Here is a 19,357-nt window from a genome sequence, read left to right on the forward strand (position 1 = left end):
TGGTAATGTGCTTCACAGTGTGATTCAGCACATTAAGACAACATTTGCCGTATTTCTCAGTACAACTGAAATCAGCAGTACTGACTCTCTCTGGACAGTTGAAATCTTTTTGTTACTTAAGGCACCATTCCTCCCTCTCTTCCTCTCATTTGTTGTGTGTGTGGGTTTCAGATGACTTTACCCTGTCTCCTTCTGAAACAGACCAGGTGAACTATAATGCACAACTATACTATACTACATACAGAGTTACTTTACACACTTTCCAGCATTATGTGGGAGATCTGTGCTGCTTTCCTTACTGGGAAAAACTGGGCTGCTCTAGAAGCTAGGTGGAAGCATGGCATGGGGCAGAGCTGAAGATCCTGCAGTGTCATGCTCCATTGGGTCTCTGATCAGACACATTTAGCAATTATATGTATTTTGAAAAGTGAAAGTGGAAGTAAAAGATCTACCCTCTACCACTTTATGTTCAAATCTATGTGTTTCCTACCTGTGGACAAAGCAGGGTTAAACTGAAAGTTGTTATGAAGGAAGTCCAAGGTATCAGAGAAAAAATGACAAAAAGCTTTTTGTAGTTTTATTTAGTTACACTATTTATTTAGAGACTGGATGATGAATGAAGAACAGATATTTTTGCAGAGAAAGTGCTGAATGTTTCCTTTCTGGCGAAAACTGCCACAGCCAAAGCCAATAAGTTGGACTCTTGGGCCACTTAATTGAAATTTCATGAGGACATGTGAGGCAGCTGAAGTCCCTGTGCATAACTTGGCTACAGCCAAGACCTACCCTCAGGATGATCTGAGAAAGAGATACAGGAGTCTATGGAACAAGGGAGTTTCCTACATTGGCTTCACTTTCTTCTCAGAACCCTCCTATAGTGTGACAGTACTTCTGGAGATCCATACTAAAAACTGGTCTTTCCACGACTCGCAACTCACTGTCCAGAAAGTACCCTGAGTAGACAGTCCAACTTCTCTTTGTAGATCTCCAAACTTCAGCATTGAGGTTCATAGATTACAAGGTGCACCTTCTGATGGTAAAACATAGAAACCAGGGGATATACGAGCTGCTTCGCAAGTGACTTTTCATGAGGGTTCAGATGTGAGCACTTTTAAATTTCAAAGACTGCCTTAGCAAAATAGAAAAATACTCACCAGTTTTTAAACCTTGTATCCTCCGAGGAGATGTGCTTAATGGCCAACTGCAAGAAAACAAACACAGGTGGTTTAGCTGCTACTTTCAAAGAGATCTGTAATGTGTGTGAGCATGTGCCTTTTTTTTTTCTTTTTCTTTTTTTTTTGCCTGTCCCATTTGGTTCTTTAGCCATCAGAATTGTTGTCTGAAGACCAACAAGGAGACCCAATGGATTTATTTTGCCAAATGGATCATCGTGGCATTGCCGTATTGGTCCATTTGATCGACCTTTGTTTTTATTATTTATTTTATTTTATTTTCAGTTGTTATAGACGGGACAGACATGAGTGAGGGATAGGAAAGGGAGAAAGAAAGAGGAAGGAAAAGAAAAACAGAAGGGGAGAGGGACAGTGAGAAAGGGGGGGAGAAAAAAAATCTCCTGGATCCTGGTGTGAGTATGTGCTTATAAGACCTACTGGCCAAAACTTCCTCTCAAAGAAGCTAACGTGCAACAAACCTCCTACACCGATGGGATCAAGAAGAGGAGACGCGTCCTCGAAGTTGTCTAAAAATACATACACAACTTGTGTGTAACTTTACATTTCTCTTTGCAATCCTATCTAGTCCTTGGTTTTAACATGCTCAGTGTTCAATATGTGTAATACTGCTTCTGTGCATGGTTACTCACCTTGCACAGAAGCAGTATTACACATTTAGTTTCAAACCATCAGCTTATCACCAGGCCTTTCTCTATCATTCTGACTGAATCCTTTACTGTCAGCTCGACGAGGTTCCTGTACCTTGCTATCTTGCTGAAATTCTCTGCTGCATCACCAGCTCTTTTCTTTCTCACATTAAGATGGTGTGGGGAGTCAGAGGACTCCTCTCTTTGACTCAATATCTTGTTATTCTCTATAAAATTAGAAAACATTTGTAGTTATTGTGTCAAACACCATGACCACTTGAAGTATGGTTTTGTACTGAGATTGATGAGTCATATCAACCCACACCGTGGTCAAGTGAAGAGTGAATGAGTTTACATGAGAACAAGTTTATAAGCCTGGGAATACACTGGGTGCCAGGGCCAACCATAAGAACTCAAGACAAAGTTTAATTCCACCAGACACACGTGAATATGTGCAAAGGGTTTGTCAACTAAACCCAGAGTGAACTTTCCATCTGCTCATACAAACAGCAGAATCAATCCGGTTGTTCAGTGATGACACGATGAATCCTACTTCCGGACCTAAAGTAGTCTGCGTTTAATATGGCTTCTGTGTTGTTAACATGTTTAATGTTATGTATTTTCTTCTATTTGATCTCAAAAAGCTCCTAAAACAGTCAGTGATCACTGTTGACCTCCCTCGGCTTTTATTACCGCTAGTCATTTATTTAAGCTCAGTTTTTAAAACCTTAGGATGTAACTACAGCCCAGCCCATGCAGCAGTATATGAATGACTAACCGCAATTACATTTGTTCCTGACCACCAAGAACACTCACGTTAACTTTTATCGAGTGGAAAAAAAGTTAGCTTGTTTATACTATGCTAACATAGCTGTGTCGCTAGCGGTCACGTAGCACATCATTATATACCAGCTAGCCAAACTTCAGTAACCCTACAAACGTCACTGCTGTTTAGTTTTCTGTCTTCATTTATGTTGGAAGTGATAACAGAGCTATACGTTTTAATTTGTTTCCAAAACCCTGCAGTCAGGACATGCTATATTGTATTTAGATAGAAGCTAGCGAGCTAACTTCCTGCTAACTTCTAACTCCGTTAAATGTCATAAATTCCGTTTTCATGGATGCCTGGATGTTAAACTCAATTGTTACACCTGGTAGAGCAGAACGCTGATCATTTTATTAAAGATGAAAGACTTTAGACAGTTTTTCAACTCTCAGTAATGCCACAGTGATCGTTTGATATATGGACCTGCAGCGGAGTTTAGGTCCAGATACGGCTAGTGACGTCAGACTGAACAACCGGATATTAAATATCAAATGAAAAGCATTGTTGAGGCTTTGCCAAGAAGCACTAAATTTAGGGGGTAGTAAGATGAATAAAATAAGCACCTCCTTGTGAAAATTTACAGGACGTTACAAAAATGATGTTTCAAACACGATTAAAAAATACAAATGCCTCCAAATGCTGGAAAAACAAATGTCTGTATTAAATCACTCAATTACTGAGTGAAGACTTTTGCATTCATATGATAGTTTTAGGATATAAAAAATAAATTAACCTGCCTGTCAAAGCAGTCATGCCCCCAACTGGAACTTTAATAGAATTCAAAGTGATGAAGTCTACAAAATATTATCCCCATAAGGTTGTAATGAAGGGTGGAAACAGCTACATAGAACAAAACCATTTTTGAGACAGGTTGTAATCATTTTAATTTCAGTGCTCAGGTTGGGCATTTCAACATTTTAATCTTTTGGGGTTTTACTCAGTATTAAATCCACTATCTGGTCAGTTTGGAGGCTGTTTTTAACTTCAGTGGCACATCACAGTGTTCCCTCGCTATAACGCGGTTCAACTTTCGTTGCCTCGCTGTTTCGCGGATTTTAGTGTGCAATTTTGCATGCTTTTTTTGCTTTTTGTTTTTACAGCGCATTGTGTTCTGCAGCCTAAATGGCTGTAGACCATTGTCAGTCGATCTTGTGCTGTGTCTCCTGTACAGTACAGCAGGATGCGTCCAGCTTGTCAAATTTTGATAAATCTTCGATCGCTAGCAGTGTGACTCTGAGGTGCTGTACTGTATTTGTAAGTTTTCTCCCAGACAAACACAACGATGTCAACAAAACGTTTTGCACCATCAAAGGCACCTGCGGTAGCACCCAAAAAGCAGAGGAAGATGCTAACCATAGCACAAAGAGTTGGACATCTGGACATGCTAAAGGAAGGTAGAAGTTACCGTATCTTTTGGACCATAAGGCGCACCGGATTATGGGGCGCATTAAGCGAAACAAAACAGTCAGATAAGTCAAACTTTACTCAACTTATTCTTCTTGCTTCCTCCACTTCCGTACCATTGATTCATTAATGTTGAATTCTCTGGCAGCTGCTCTATTCCCATGTTCTGGACCTGAAAACAGGGTTTGATCTTTGGTTTCATTCTGTAATACTGAACTTATTTTTCTAGAAAGGTTTCAACTTTGGGAGTGTTTAAACAAGAGAGAAAAGTGTGAAAATGTTCATACCTGTCTGAGAAAAGTGTATAAAGTGTGTAGTGAGGGGTTTTACAGTCTTAAAGCATCTCAATTCAAATTCAAATTCAAATTTTTTTATTTGTCACGTACACAGTCATACACAGTACGATATGTAGTGAAATGCTTGGACAACTGCTCGTGACCTAAAGAAAACAAAAAAGGAAAAGGCTATGAATAAGAAAGGAAATAAATATGAAAAATTAAAAAGGGTAAATTTAACTAGGAAGGAATAAAATATAAATTAAGGTTAAAAATGAAATAATTGTACAACACAAATTAGAATGAAGGGTAAATTTAACTGGGAAGAATAAGATAAAGATAAATATATAAATTAAAGTTGAAAATAAAATAACTGTACAACAAAATACACAATACACAATATAGAACTATATAAGAATGTATGAAGAAATCTAAATATAAATAAATATATACACAATAACAGCAGCTGTACAAGTATTAACCGGAAATGAAGAATATAGTGACCAGTGTTGTGCAAAACCAAAGTCCAGAAAGTCCAGTGTGTGTGTAAGAACCATATGTGTGGGTCAGTACTGTGTGGTGGTGTGATTGAGAGACCGTATCGCCTGCGGGAAGAAGCTCCTCCTCAGTCTCTCTGTGTTGGTCTTCAGGGAGCGGAATCGCTTTCCTGACCTCAACAGAGAGAACAGTCTGTTGTTGGGATGGCTGAGGTCCTTCACGATCTTCCTGGCCTTGGTCCAGCACCGCCTGCTGTAGATTGAGTGCAGGTCAGGGAGCTCGGAGCGGATGGTGCGCTCAGCTGACCGCACAACCCTCTGTAGAGCTCGTCTGTCCTGCATGGTGCTGTTCCCGAACCAGGTTAAGATGTTTCCCGCCAGGATGCTCTCTATGGTGCACGAGTAAAAGTTCCTGAGCACCTTGGAGGGCAGTTGGAAGTCTCTCAAGCGTCTGAGGTGGTAGACGCTGTCGGGCCTTTTTCACCACGGTGTTGATGTGACAGGACCATGACAGGTCCTGCGTGATGTGAACTCCGAGGTATTTGAAGCTGTCCACTCTCTCCACTGGGCACTCGTTGATGACGGGGGTCTGGTAGTTCCTCTCCTGCTTAGTGCTGAAGTCCACTATCAGCTCCTTTGTCTTACTGACGTTTAGAAGGAGGTTGTTCCTCTGGCACCAGTTCTCCAGATTCCTAATCTCCTTCAGGTAGGCCGTCTCGTTGTTATCAGAGATCAGGCCCACCACGACGGTGTCGTCAGCAAACTTGATGATGGTGGTGGAGCTGGTAGTGGCCACGCAGTCATATGTGTACAAAGAGTACAGCAGGGGGCTCAGAACACACCCCTGGGGGGCTCCAGTGCTGAGAGTGGTGGAGGCTGAGACATGTCCGCCCATCCTTACTGCCTGTGGTCTGCCAGTTAGGAAGTTGGAGATCCACTGACACATAGATGAGCTGAGTCCCAGATGCTCCAGCTTGGTGGTGAGTGTGGAGGGAATTATGGTGTTAAATGCAGAGCTGTAGTCTACGAAGAGCATTTTAACATAATTCCCCCTTCTAGTGTCCAAGTGAGTGAGTGATGTGTGGAGGAGATGAGAGATGGCATCGTCTGTGGAACGATTTGGACGGTAAGCGAACTGTAGTGGGTCCAGTGTGTCTGGTAGTGAAGAAATGATGAAGTCTCTGACCAGGCGTTCAAAGCACTTCATCACTACTGAGGTGAGGGCTACAGGGCGATAGTCATTGAGAGAAGCAGGGTGGGGTTTCTTCGGGACAGGAACAATGATGGACTCTTTGAAGCATGTGGGGATCACCGACTGAGATAAAGAGATGTTGAATATCTCAGTGAACACAGGAGCTAGCTGGTATGCGCAGTCTCTTAGGATACGACCTGGGATGCCGTCTGGTCCTGCTGCTTTCCTGGTGTTCACTCTCTTGAAGGCTCTCCTTACTTCATGCTCGGAGATGACGAGCACGTTTCCGGTGCTGGCAGTATCTTCCTGTCTGCAGCCGTTAGCGCCGCTAACACTAGCATTGTTGGAGACCTTAGCTGCAGCCTCGAAGCGAGCATAGAAAGTGTTCAGCTCGTCTGCCAGAGTCACGGCCGCGTTCGTCATACCGGTTGTTGGTGCTTTATAGTCCGTTATTGTCCTTAGTCCCCGCCACAGGCTCCCAGAGTCACTCTGTTGGAGTTGTGACTCTAGTTTCCTCCCGTAGCGCTGCTTCGCCTCTTTCACCGCCCTCCGCACGTTATATGACGCGGCTTTGTACGGGTCCATGTCCCCCGTCATGAGTCCCGTGTTGTAGGCAGCGGTGCGGGATCTCAGAGCGTTGCGGATGGTTTTATCCACCCACGGCTTCTGGTTGGGAAACGTTGTGATAGTCTTTGTCTCCACGGTATCATCCGCTAGTTTCCCGATGAATCCCACAACCGCTTCCGTAAACACGTTGACGTCATCGTCGGAGCTGTTTCTGAACATGCCCCAGTCTGCGTCATAGAGTGCGTCCTGTAACACGGCCACCGATTGATCCGTCCAGCGCGCGACCTTCCTCTGAACCGGAACTTCCTGTTTTAGCCTTTGTTTGTATTTTGGCATGAGGAAGATGGCGGCGTGATCAGATTTGCCAAACGGGGGGCGGGATTGTGCCTTGTAGCCGTCCTTGACCGTAGTGTAGCAGTGGTCCAGTGTCCTTTCACCCCTGGTGGGGCAGGTGATGTGTTGATAAAAGTTCGGCGCTGCGTGTTTGAGGTTGGCGCTATTAAAGTCCCCCGTCACAATAAGCGCAGCGTCCCGGTGTTGTGTCTGGTGCTGTGTGAGTGCCTCATGCAGCTCGCATAAGGCGGTGACCGTGTCCGCTTGTGGTGGAATATAAACGGCACTTACAATGACCGATGTAAATTCCCGAGGTAGATAAAAAGGACGACACATGATGGACAGTAGTTCCAGATTTGGTGTGCAGGAGCGTGTGAGAGGAACAATGTTCGCACTGTTGCACCAGTTGTTGCTCACCATTAAACACACGCCGCCTCCCCTTGACTTCCCCGAGTCCCGTGTCCTGTCCATGAGGTGAACCGAGAAGAACTCGGCCGGCTGGATGGCGTGGTCCGGCACCGCTGGGTTCAGCCATGTCTCGGTGAAGCAGAGGAGATTGCAGTCCCGAATGTCTCTCTGGAACTTTATCCTGGCCCTGAGGTCGTCAAGCTTGTTCTCCAGTGACTGGACGTTGGCGAGCAGGATGCTAGGCAGAGGTGTGCGGTGTGCACGAGCTCTCAGCCTGTTCCTGACGCCGGCTCGCTTCCCTCTAGGCCGCCGCCGCTTCCCTTTGTTCTCCCTCGAGATCTCACTCGGCCAGCTCGGATCCGGAGTTAAAAACTTCGAATTGTGAGTACATTGTATACCAATAGAAACAAGAGTGTCACTGTCATACCTAATGTACCCAATGGTGATGATTTTGCCGATTTAGAAACGCTGAAAACTAACTTAAAAAACAAAGACAAAGAAAAAGTGGTCGGAGCAGTCGTGACGGCAGCCGACCTCACCGGCGCCATCTTATGATGGTCGGCATCTATAATAAATGTAAAAAAATAAAGTTGGCTACTTCGCTGATTTCACCTATCGTGGGTTAAATTGTGCAATAAACGAGGGACCACTGTGTATAAAACAATGAAAGACTTATTGGGCTCAGATTAAACCCCATTTTATGCCCCCTTTTTTTAAAACTGCTTTAATCTATAACCTCGTCATCTGTTGCTCGTTAGAATAAAACTGTAACGTAAGCTGCAAACCCAATCAAATCACATGATCCATTGATCCATTGCCTTCATCTTGTTCTTGTTGCTCGAAATTTGGTGGGCTCCAGGCCTGGAGATGTATGCTTTTGGCAAAGTGATGGAGTGCACCAACCTAAACCCAACTTCTCAAGGAGTCTGCACTTACTCTTACTGAACACTCAAAGAAATTTTACTACAAGCCACAATCACCTATTCACACAGCATTTTCCCCATATATTTATCACAAAATAAATTAGATTCCGAATAAAACACCGGGGCAATTTGGAGTTCATGCTCTTCCTCAAGTGAGTAGAGCACTCACCCTGCGCGCCCTGAGCAACAGCCAACAAGTTCTTCAAGACTGTTAGAAAACATGACTATTTTCAAGGAGCTGACAGTTAAAACCTCTATCTTTTTTGTGTGCTATTTGAATGAATATTGACGAACAATAGACTGATACTTGGTCATTCTTTATGAAGAGAGTCTTTCTATTATTTCTGTCAGTTGTAGGACAAAATGAAGTATTTGAATTCACCAGGATTTGTTCTTTTGTTTCCTAATAAATGTGGTCAAACATGAGTTTTCCCTCTACATACAATGTCTGGTGTGTAGCAGTAAACTCAGTTACAACCACTTTCACAGGATGACTTTGGATTTTGGTTATGATTAGTGTTGGTGATGAGTTTCCCTATTTTATCTCCTTAGTGTCCTTGCAGTCCTGTTGGTTTCATTTTCATCTCTTGGTCTCGTTCTATGATCTACTTTTTCAGATGAACTGCATATGAATGCAACTGAGTGTATTTAACTGTTGTTTGACTGTAATTGTGGCTCAGAGTACTTTAAAAAAAAAATCAAGGATTAAAAGCCATTCCAACTCATAGTGTCTTCATTTTCCCAATTCTACCGCAAAAATCGAGGCACTGTTTGGCAACATTTCCGTAGCTGAACAATATATATTTGTTCCAGTTTGCAAGGCTGTAAACAGCACAGAGATATACTTTCCATTACCTCTACATTACTCCAAACACCAGTCACCATGGCTCAACACCTGCAGCAATAAAGAATCGCTAAAAGACACACCAAACAGAAAGAATTGAAACACAATTTATAGTGGACCTATTCTGTCTATTTCTAGCTCCATATTTTTCATTCTTGGACTCTGGTAGGTTAACTCTGTATGATTCCTAATTTAAAAAACAGAACAAATAAAAAACAAACTTCAAACTAACTTTTTGTGATTGGCTCCCCACACTCTCTCACTTGACTTGTTACAGAGCCATAAGGATGTCATAGTGGTCGATACTGTTTACTACCATATTCTTAAGGGGGATCCAGCGGCGTCACAAAGAAGTCTGTATATAATGAAAGTGTTTGTGAGAAGTTTGGTTTGACAGAAATGCTCGAACCGTATTTATGATGCAGGATTTTAGTTTACTCCAAATAATAATAATATATACAAAAGAAATATTACAACTCTGCAACTGCTTTGTTTGATGCACTGCTGTAAAAACTGACTGAAATGTACAAACTGAGAGGACTACTCCACTGTCAGATGATTTTACAGGATATAAAGACTGAAATGTGAGCTGCAGATCAGTCGCTTAATCATGGAGCACAGCACTAAGGAGAAGAGACTGGAATTCACAGACCTGTGTCTCTAACTATGACATTTACAAGTGCAGTATGTATCTATGATACACAGACAAGTTTAGAAAAAAAGAAAGGCCTTTTAGGTCACACTTTTTCATATGCAGACTTTAAAATTTGAAACTTTAGCATCTATCTTTGTAACAATGTGTATACGTCAGAAAATTTATCTTTTGTGATGTTGCACTGACCAGAGACATCTTTCAATTTCATTGTACCTGTGACAATGACAATAAAGAATATTCATTCATTCATTCAACTAAGGAAAACCCCACTTTAAACAATTGTTTAAAAAATTCTAATAATCCATCATGTGTGAAATGTGAGCAAATGAGGTACTGCTAACAAAAACTTCATTGACACTAACACAGCATTACAGAAGTGATTATGGAGGCAAAATACACCTCACAGAAATTACAGCTGTTAGAGACCTGTCTACAAGCGAAAATAAATGATGGATCGCCACTTAAATCGGTCACATCATTGCACATCGATCTGCTTTCTAAATGACAGTTACATCTGACTAGAGAAACTGCTGGCAGGACAAAGCTGTGCAGACGATTGGTGACAGCACATTAAAGGTCTCTGTGGTTCAGCAGTCAGCATTAATGGGCTTTTCAGGTCTTTTCTTCCACCAGTTTTCTCTACACAAAGCTACATCATTACGATGGGGCGCCCAGCTACCAAGCACCAGGGTCAGACTTTTAAAGGAAATAGAATTGGCTCCAAACAAAGATATCACTGTTACTCACAACATCAAAGACAGAGCGTAGCAGTTTCATGTCCTACTTACAGGTCTCCACTTTCTGTAAGGGTCAGAAATTACCCTACGTCTGTTATTCATTTGGAATTCTTTTCATCTACCTTCTTGTTTCGCAGGGTTTCTATCACTGATCATCAGTGTGACTGATGGTAACAAGGTGCTCCCCCACTGCTGTGTCTGATACTGACTGGATGTGCGTGTCTTGAACCAAACCTAAGAACACAAATAAATAATCCATAAATGTTCAAACAGCACACACACATTCACTGTTTATATTCATTGTTGTGCAGTGCTGGGTAAAGCAAAAATGGCTTTATGTCACAGTGATCAAGTGTGGTTGTATCATTGACAGTAGACAGAAACTTTATTTTATTATCTTAAACACCAAAAAATAATAATTTTTTTTTTTTGCCTGTCCCGTTTGGCTCTTTTGCCATCAGAATTATTGTCTAAAGGCAAAGAAAGATGCCCAACGGATTTACTTTACCAAATTGACCATCCCAGCCTCGCTGTATTGGTCTGTTTGATTCACCTTTTATTGTTTATTTTATTTTCACTTGTTGAATACGGGACAGACTTGACTGGGGGAAAGAAGGGGAGAAAGAAAGAGGGAAAGAGAAACAGCTGAGAAGAGGGACGGGGGAGAAGGGCAAAAGACAAAGACCAACAGAATGGGCAGGAAAAAAGAAAAGAAAAAGAAAATGCATATATCGATCACCTGGATCACCTGCTGAGAAAGAAAAAAGAAAACAAGAAGAAGAGAACAAGAGTAATAGAATAAACAACATCACAATGATATATGGGAATATGACAGTAAATACTAAATATTAAACATTATTGTGCAGCACATAAGATCAACAGAACACAGTGTGCTTTGAGGTAGGAGCCAAAAAGGGTGTAGTTTGTGGGTGTGATCACCCGTGTGTACACCTGTGAGCATGGACGCGCTTGTTTTTTTTTAAAGGTTCCTTCATGTAATAATCTGCTAGAGGGTGTGGGGGGGCCGCAGCCCTGTCCTCCAGAGCATGAAGCAGGTATGGAGGAGATCAAAACTCCAGACATCCAGAGGCCCCCAGAACACAAGAGACCAAGGAAGACCAACAGAGGGGCAGCCGCGCCACTGTCCCAGAAAGAGCTGAGGAGAGTCCCAGATGAGGGCTCACTCAGCAGCCGCGGAGCAGAAGCCAGGGGGAGTTGCAGCTCCGCCGGCAGCCAGCTGTGCCTGAGTGACCAAGCCCCGGGCCGAGAGGCCGGGGGCACCCCACCTCCGAAGTGGCCCGAGCGAGCCCCAGGCTCCAGGCCCCGATAAGTGGCCGCCAAGGAGTGAGCCGGTGTGTACCTGGACGCCCATCCCCAGACACAAAGAACCACCAACGCACCGATGTCTGAGGGAGTCCGCCACTGGCAGGGGAAGTGGTGGTGGGGGGAGATAGGCCTCCAAACCTTGGAGGGCCTGAGGTGTCCCCAGAGAGGTGGCGTCTGATACCCAACCTGACATATAGACACAGACATACAGGCACACACAGACACAAACATCCATTCCCACCCTCATGCTCTCATATGCACTCACTCCACACTCAACCAACGTGGAGACAGACATAAAGAGACGCTGTACACACGATCACACTCCCCAAGCGTACTCTACGAACCCCCCAGTTCCCCCCTCCCCCCTGGAGGGGGGAACTGCATCCAGACCCAGGTGGTGTTACCCTTTTCCCTGCGGTGGGGAGAGGCAGACCGCCCCGACTCCGCAGCAGCAGGGAGGCCCCACATTCCAGACCAAAAAATAAATAAACAATAGTTCTTTACACTAAAGAAACAACCTTTGGGTTTTTGAAACAACTGCACTTCCTCCAGTAACCATATAAGGGTTGGTCGATTTACAGCAGAAATATTTTGGTCTCCATACATAATTCCCCAAAAAACTGTAATTGTAATTGTATTTTTTTTTTAAATAAATTACTCCTTTAAACTGGATCAAGAATTAAAGCATAATATATGTATTACTAGAGATGTGGTAATGTTATGTCCGTTTAGCTTATTTAAATGTTGAATTTGGTCTAATATTTTTAAGGTACTTCATTTAATGAAGAATTTGATTTACTCTCTGGTTAATAGTACTAAGACACAATTTGTGTGTCACCTTTTAAGAGTTATCATTAGTTGATATGTGCATTTTATATTGTAAGGTAGACGCTAAGGTAGCAAACAAGGGTGTCAAGGACCTGGGTCTGAGGGACCCAGGGTTCATGAGCAGTCTATGGACTTGTTTATGTCTGATGGGGTGTGTGAGTATGGTGCTGCTGTTCCTTGTTTCCCTGTGTGTGTGTGTGTGTGTGTGTGTGTGTGTGTGTGTGTGTGTGTGTGTGTGTGTGTGTGTGTGTGTGTGTGTGGTGTTGTCCTGGTTTTCCTGGCACACTAGGCCTGGAGGGTTGTTCCCGTTGGGAGGCTGGCCACACCCAAGGATCCTGCAGCTGATCAGGATCATGGGGGGAGCTACAGAGCAGTGTGGCTGAGCGTTCCTCCATGCTGGACTGTTGTGTGACTTCAGGTTAGTCTCCTTACAAGTTAGTGAAGGTTAGTCTGCCGCAATTGTGGTGTTTCTGACGGTTGCCTCTGTGTTTTCCTAGAAGGATTGCAGGAACAAGAAGGCAGAAAGCACGGCATGCTGTGACACTGAGGAGCAGAGACACGGGACACTAAGGCCACATCCACACTAATACGTTTTCATTTGAAAATGCCTTCCGTCCACACTGAGACGCCGTTTTTGGTCAAGGGAAATGCAGCATTTTGAAAATGCTCTCCAAAGCAGATACATTTGAAAACGCTGTTTTCGCATCGCAGTGTGGACAGAGAACCCGGAGGCCTTTCAAAAACGAGGACACATTTTAGTCATGTGATGCAGTCATGTGACCAATTAAATTAAGATAGCGGAGGGCATTATACAGCAGTTGTTTTGTTTGCTTTCAATTTTGACAGCCCTGTTAAAGATTAATATCAGTTTGGACATGCTCCACATAGCTTTTCTTCAAATTCTTTAATTTTCACTTTTGCAATTTTGTCCTTTTGTGTTACTCGCAGCAACAATTCCTCCTCATTGCTAGTCCATTTAAAAAACTTTAAAAAAGCTTTTCCTCAACATTTTGCCGCAACATTTCAACGAGCCGGAAAGTAAATAAACGGCAGACAGAAATGAGGCAGGTCGAATTGTCTTGCGTTTCACGCATGTGCAGTACTGGAACGTAAGCGTTTTCAGCCGTTTCAATGTGGATGCACAACTCTGTGAAAACGACTGAAAATGATAGCATGGACGCGGAGCGTTTTCAGATGAAAACGCCATTTTCAAATTTATCCGGGCTAGTGCAGGCGTAGCCTAACAGTGGGAAGAAGGCACGGCACGGGAGTCGGGAACACACTGGGGATTTATTATTGTAGTGTATAATTTGCTTCACTTTAAATAAATGCATTGCTTTCATCGCACAAAGTCCAACATTTTGTTCCTATTTCCTCGCATCCCCACAGTCTGCCAGCGCAGCCCTGACAAAGGGAAGGAAAAACTCCCTTTTAACAGGAAGAAACCTCCAGGAGAACCAGGCTCGGGGAGGAGCAACTAGCTACTACGACTGGTTGGGGTAAGAGGAGGAAGACAGGACAAAAGACATGCTGTGGAAGAGAGCCATTAACAGATTGTGAGGAAGAAAGGTGACTGAAGAAGGAGTACTTAATGCATCATGGGAATCCCCCAGCAGCCTACACCTATTGCAGCATAACTAGCTAAATACGCTATCTCACAAAAGTGAGGACATCTCTGACATTTTTGTAAATATTTTGTTATATCTTTTCATGGGACAACACTGAAGATATGACACTTTGATACAACATAAAGTAGTCAGTGTAAATTTGCTGTAACCTAAAAATAAGTCAACATACAGCCATTAATGTCTAAACCGCTGGCAACAAAAGTGAGTACCAGAAGTGAGTCTTTACCTTGGTCTTGCCTTCATCGTGGTCTTGACTAGACCTGGTATAATCTCCAGACAGTAAATCAGTATAACTCTCCTACAGGTATAAAGCTTCAAGTATAGTTTGAATTTGTAAGATGCTGAGGGTTGCAACGTCAATTTAGAGAGTTATGTATGCCTATGGCACAAAGCAGCAACCTTAATAGCAACCTACATAAGTATTGCTTACTCACAAAAGAATCACTCAGGAGCATCCCAGACAGCTACACTATCACACACAATCAGTTTGTTTTTATAGCTTAATCATTTCCCAGCAAACGTCTTCAACTTGAGTCTGAGCCTCATCACAGCGCAGCTGTTGTAAACTTTTTAATGTAAAAGTTTGATCCTATTCATCACTGTCTGAGCCAGTCAGTGATTGCACTGAGGCACACCATATATTATTTGTCAAATTTGTTTGATATTCCTACACTGGTCAGCTCTATTTGTTACTGTAACTGGGGATTTTACTTTCCAAAAAGGAGGGGCTTGGTCTTCTTGGCTCCACCTAGTGGAATGGGTTCCTTGTGCTCACTCTTCAGCCTGCAGATCAGTTCCACGTCAGCATCATCAGTTGCAGTATTAGGGCCAGCTTCAACACACAGTCTTCACCAGATTGTCAACTCTTAAATTACAGTTTTTTCTGATTGCTTAAGCACATTTTTTGTAACTATTGGCTATTTTTGCAAAACTCTACACACAAATAAGAAAACCTGTCACCCAATTATCAAAACATTGTAGTTCTCTTGCAAAAGCGAACACAGCTAGATTAACTCTTCACACCTTCGTAAAAATGGTGTTTTTGTATCAAACAGTACACACAAGCCATCATCTACACAGCAAATTCAAAAGTGTTAAATGTTTTGGTGTTAATAGTCTTCTTGCAAAAGTAGAGTTAATTTTACTCTAAGCAGAGTCACATTCTTTTAATGTAACTCTGAGGTGTAAAATGATAGTAGTTAAAATCGAGTGTTAAAAATGAGTGTTTCTCTGTCAAATCTGGAGGCGTTACAATGGAAACATTAACCCTTGACCTCTTAACTCTAAACTCCTACAGGGGCTATGACACCAATAGAGTAAATTCACAGACTCCGCCCCCAGCACGGCTCCAATCAAAGCTGAAGTGAAGCCGTTTCAGAACATTTTGCTCTACATATTTGAGTTGTTTGCCATGCTTGGTAAGTAATTTTTCAAAGATAGTTTCAATTATTATTATTAGCTTTTACTTCTGTGGCTCTTTGGAGTTGAGACAAAGCTGTGTGAAAGGCATTAGCCATGTTGCTCGCTGATAGCATAATATTCTGTTTTAGCTAGCTGAAAGGTATTGTTTGCGGGCAAATACCACAGCCTTGAAAAAAGCTTGCATGTGAATTTTCAGTCAAACTTTTGGTCAAATACACCTAACTGGGTTCTACGTTAGCATAGATCCCTCCAGAGTTTTGTGCACACGGTTTAGGTAAAAATGAAAAAGGTTGCGGTTTTACATTTAGTTCAGTATTACCTGTTGCCTGTGTCCTTGTCTTTTGGGAAAATACTTTACACAAGTAATGGCTCAAAGAGGATTCCTTTTTTTTTTACTGTGCTGCAATTGTTTACTGGATTATTTGTGCCATTAATTAGTGTCAACTAATTTTTATTCAATCTCCGCACAGGATATGCTTGTGAAGATGGAATATGGGGGAGAGCAGAAGTGCGTTGAAGTTCCACAGAGGGATGAATGAAGGACATGCATATTGTATTGAAGAAATAAGTGATGAGATGCTGTTATTTGCATTTACCATGTCAGACCTTTTGATAAACACAATTCTAATGAAAGTGAGAACATGTATACTGTTACATCTTTCAGAAAATGTTTTGAAATTGTGGTCACAGTTCAGAATAAATGTTTTTCAAAAACCATTGCATCTTTTTAGTAAAAGTTCAGAACAGTAAAATTCCCGCTTTTTAGAATGAATTAGAAGATAACTCTTACGTAGTTAAACTAAAATACTCTTTGAGAGTTAATATATGAACTCTTAACACCAAGTGTTAAATTATCAACTCCAGACAGATTTGGTGTTTAACACTAAATCAGAGTTAACGTACCAACTCTCCAAAAAGAGTTAAATTAACACTCTCTGGTGTGGACCCATATACACATTTAATAGTGTTGAAATCAAATCCGACAGTGTTAATTTGGACATGCTGGATTTGCTGTGTACTAAGCACACAATGCGCCAACTGCACACTGGTGGTATGAATACAAAACACATCTGGCTTTTGCTTTCTCTGTGTACAGATGTTAATTTGAGGTCACACTTTTGTGATAGTGTCATACAAGGATCCAAACTTCAAGTATTGGTGTTTATTCACACTCATCAAAACCAAGACAAAGTCAGAACACAAAATGGGAATTTCACAAAAAAAAGGAAAAACAAAGACAATCAGCCTACATCATGTCGTCTTTCTGGGTCCGGCCACAAAATTTCGTCCACATCGCATGCGATATCCTCCAATCCAAGGCACCGGGGAAAATATCTCCTTGAATGCCGTATCCAGGCCTGACATGATGCTTGGTCAATATCTCCACATGCCTCCTCCATTGCCTGTAAAAGGGCTACCTGTTGATGAGGATGACGGTCGTACACTTTCCAGCGCCAGGCAGAGAAGAACTCCTCGATGGGATTTACAGTTTTTTCTGAATGCTTAAACCCTAACTGTGATTCCTGTAGCACAATCTCTAAAACTATTCAGACTTATAGCAAAACCACTCACTGAGTTTGCAAAACTAAAAGCACAAAAACTGCTTTGCACTCAGTTTGCAATTTTGTAACACACACTTTGCAAAGCTGTAGGCACAATTCACTGCACAACACTCAATTACCAAATTTCCAACACACTCCTAGCAAAAGTATACACATGTATGGCTATCATTAACACTAATTTGCCAACTGTCTGGCACACTTTCACATGTGAAAACTTTTTTAGATAATTAGTTCACTTTGCAATCAGCCTAAGCACTATAATACAGGTAAGCTGTGTGTGCGGAGTACAATGGAGGGAGCAGAAAGAGTGAGAAGTAGAATTGCTGATGACATCAGAGCTACAATAGTGGACCATGTAATCAACCGTGGAATGACCCTGAGGGTAGCTGGCCAACGGGTCCAGCCTAACTCGAGCCGCTACACTGTAGCAAGCACCATAAGGACATCTTGAAATGAGAATCGGTTAGTACAGTCACCTCGCACAAAGATTTGTAGCACTGCCATATGCCAATGAGAAACACACCAATACCATTGATGTAAAAATACTGAAATTGTGACTTTACAGAATTGCTAGATGACCAGATGCTGGGGGCAGAGGAAGCATGTTCACTGCAGACCAAGTAACCCATATAGTCATTATGGCGATTGCAAATAATCCTATACTTGGAAATAAACACTTGTGTTTGTTTTGATGTGTGTGAATAAACAGCAGTACTTGAAGTTTGGATCCCTCTATGCTTATGGATCTATGACAGAAGTATGAGCTCAAACAGACATAGCCTACCTTGTGCACAGAGAAAGCAAAAGCCAGATGTGTTTTGTATTCATACCATCAGTGTGCAGTTGGCGCATTGTGTGCTTAGTAGATGATGGCTTGTGTGTACTGTTTGATACGGAAACACCACTTTTACGAAGGTGTGAAGAGTTAATCTAGCTGTGTTTGCTTTTGCAAGAGAACTACAATGTTTTGATTATTGGGTGACAGGTTTTTTTATTTGTGTGTAGAGTTTTGCAAAATTAGCCAATAGTTACAACAAATGTGCTTAAGCAATCAGAAAAAACTGTAAAAGCACTTTAGAACAACACGCAGCAACACTACATATGAGCGAGAGTCGTCACCCCCCCCCCCCCCCCCCCCCCCCGTTCTCTGTTAGCCATCAGGGTGGAGGGGCTGGGCGGAGGTCTTAGCCGTCCAATTGGTGTTTGGGATGCGGAGCCTCCCTGCTGCTGCCGGGGGAAAGGGTAACATCTCCTGGGTCTAGGTGCAGTTTCCCCCTCTGGGGCGAGGGTACCTGGACCTGGGTTGTAAAGTATATTTGGGGAGTGTGATTGTGTGTATATTGTCTATTTGTGTCTGTCTTCACATTGGGTGAGTGCTGAGTATTTGTATATATGTGCATTAAGGGGGAATGTACTTTTGTGTCTGTGTGTGCCTGTACGTCTGTGTCTACATGTCAGCTTGGATCTTAGACTCTACCTCTCCGAGGTATGGAGGCCTATCTCCCCTCACCACACTCCCTGCCAGTGGCTGATGCCCTCAGACATTGGTGTGTTGGTGGTTCTTGGTGTCTGGGGCTAGGCGCTCATGCATGTACCGGCTCACTCCTGGTGGCCAATTGGCGGGCCTCTCTGGCTGTGCCGGTCCTCTCTGGCACAGCTGGCTGCCAGCAGAGCCCGTGGGCACGTCACTGCAACCCCCTCTGGCCCCTGCTCAATGGCTGCTTTGGGGCTCTCCTCAGCTCTTCCCAGGAGGGTGGTACGGTTGCCCCTTTGGTGGTCCTCCTTGGGGGCTTCTGGATGTCTGGGGCCTGGATCTCCTTCATACCTGCTTCATGCCCTGGGGGACGGGGCTATGGCTCCCCACACTCCCTAGCAGATCGTTACATGGAGAAACCTTTTGAATACAAGCGTGCTGATCCACACAGGTGTGCACACAGGTGTACACATGGGTGTTCACAGACACAAACTACACCTTTCCTGGCTGCTGCCTCAAAGCACATTGTGCGCTGTTGATCTTGCGTACTGCACAATTTTTGTTTGTTTTCTCTTCTGTTTTTTCTTATCTCCATACAGGTGATCCAGGTGTATTGTTTGTTTTTCCTTTTTTTTTC

At 42.9% G+C, this 19,357-nt stretch overlaps 1 protein-coding gene across 1 annotated transcript in view; it reads left to right on the plus strand.

Annotated features, from left to right (window-relative positions):
- Positions 1-13,407, plus strand: part of tsnare1 (T-SNARE Domain Containing 1) — a 291,712-nt gene extending 278,305 nt beyond the window's left edge. Inside the window, exons 12-13 of the transcript XR_003273777.1 lie at positions 12,924-13,052; positions 13,132-13,407. The gene's annotated coding sequence lies outside the window, so the exon portion shown is untranslated. The remainder of the gene's footprint in view (positions 1-12,923; positions 13,053-13,131) is intronic.
- Positions 13,408-19,357: the final 5,950 nt, after the last annotated feature.

This window comes from Astatotilapia calliptera, chromosome 11 (genome assembly GCF_900246225.1).
Source record: "Astatotilapia calliptera chromosome 11, fAstCal1.2, whole genome shotgun sequence".
Classification (NCBI taxonomy): domain Eukaryota; kingdom Metazoa; phylum Chordata; class Actinopteri; order Cichliformes; family Cichlidae; genus Astatotilapia; species Astatotilapia calliptera.